At 45.4% G+C, this 1,865-nt stretch overlaps 1 pseudogene; it reads right to left on the bottom strand.

Annotated features, from left to right (window-relative positions):
* Positions 1 to 463: 463 nt before the first annotated feature.
* On the bottom strand, positions 464 to 1,095 carry LOC144253763 (bcl-2-like protein 13 pseudogene; annotated as a pseudogene).
* Between the last annotated feature and the right edge of the window lie 770 nt (positions 1,096 to 1,865).

Below are 1,865 nucleotides of genomic sequence, written 5' to 3'. Positions count from 1 at the left end.
TTGGGTGTTGCTGACCATCCTACCATGCACAGAACTACAACAAGGAATTCTCAAAATGTCCATAGCACCAAGGCAGAGAAACCCTGTTCTATAGGGAATATTTTACTCATTAAGAGTCTGAATCTAGCATGAGCCTAGGTCCTTGGAATTGACAACCAGACCAAGATGAATGCCCTCTATGTCCAGCCCTAATATGTGGATCCCACTGCTGCCCTGTTAAGTGGACACCCCCAATCCTCCCAGGGGGTTCCACAAATGCCCCACTGGTAGCTTCCAGTTCAAATTCCAGCAAGGACAGCTCAACCTTAGACCCTCTTCTTTCTCTCCTGAAGCAGCAGCTAGTACTTTTTCAAAGCCATAAGACTCCAATTGCCACTGCCTGGATGTCCACAGCAGTGCCCCTTCAAACAGCTGCATAGACTTGCCCTCAGATGACAGCCAGCCATTGGAGGAGGACTCCTTGCTAAGACTGCCTCCTCACAGAGATCTCCTTGTCACTTGGCAGGGCAGAGGGCACCCCCTCCTCTGCTTCAGTAGGTTCCATGGCTGCTGCTTTCACCTCTTCTTCATCAAGTTCCACAAACAACAATGGTGCAGGGCAGGCTTTCTCAGCTTGCAATCATTTCTGTGTCATGTTCCCTCATCTCCAGCTAAAAAGTGGCAGTGGTGTGTGGAAACAGGGAGCAGGGGCTCTGGGGAATGCCTCTTGCAGCTCCCTGGCTGGCAAGGCAGCCCTGGCAGCCTCCCCAGTGCCCTCAGGTATCTCTTTTTCTTTCTATGCACAATGTCAAGAGTTGTTCTCTCTCCTCTCTCAAGCTCATTGCTCTCTAAACTTTTGACTTCTTCAGCATCCATTGCGATCTGCTGCCAGGACTCAGGCTCTAGGGACACTGGTAGGCTCTCTGTGTGCCAACTCTGGCTAGCTGACAGCAAGACAGGTGAGCTCTCTGACTGCCAAGTTGTCACAGTTGGAGACTCTGGGGGACTGACCTGTCCAGAGTTATCACTGGGCAGGATATAAATGTCATTGCTGTCTTCTGCAATGACTTCAGGGTATTTCTCCTCATCAGGCTCAAGACTAAAGACGTGCCCATAGAAAAGGAGGAAAAAATCCAATACAAAGAATGGTCAATATTGTAAAAATAGATGTCAGGTTGGAAAATATTTCTTTCATGAAGTTCTGGGAATAGATACATTGTTTATATCTGCACAGTTTATGGATTGAATGCATTTATTTGTAGGCCATGCTGAGTAAGAATTTTTGACAGTACTTTGAGGGGTTTCCTGAAAACTATGAACTAAAAGTTCACATGTATTCAATATAATTCATATAACTCTATTTCAGTAATGAATGCAGGACAGCAGAAGAAACAAGGCAAGATCCTGTTCTCAGAGAACCTATTGCTTAATACAGTATGAAAATAATGTTATATCCAAAAGGCCAGTAAGACTACAGATGAGAAAAATGAGTTCTTTTGGTGGAAATGAAAGAACATGAGGGATGAAAGAAAGCTTCACAGTGGAACCAGCAACTATACTGGACTAGAAGACAGGATGGTTGTTTTGATTATTTATTTGTGGTAGTGGGGAATGAACCCAGGAACACTCTACCATTAAACCACATCCCCAACCTGTTTTGCTTTTTCTTTGAAGACAGGGCCTCACTACGTTGCCCAAGTGGCCCTTGAACTTGCAATCCTCTTTCCTCAGCCTCCAGAGTCACTGGGATTACAGGCTTGCACCACTGCATCCCAGGAAATACTGTATGAAAAGAGTAATAAGATTTTGATGGCAAAGGTCATGTGGAAGACACAATACCAGCAAAAGCATAGAGCTGTGAAAAAGCTGGGAGAGTAAGCCAACCT

This window comes from Urocitellus parryii, chromosome 3 (assembly GCF_045843805.1).
Source record: "Urocitellus parryii isolate mUroPar1 chromosome 3, mUroPar1.hap1, whole genome shotgun sequence".
NCBI classification, from domain to species: domain Eukaryota; kingdom Metazoa; phylum Chordata; class Mammalia; order Rodentia; family Sciuridae; genus Urocitellus; species Urocitellus parryii.
The sequence above is the reverse complement of the archived record's forward strand: the minus strand, read 5'-3'. Positions and strand labels throughout refer to the sequence as shown.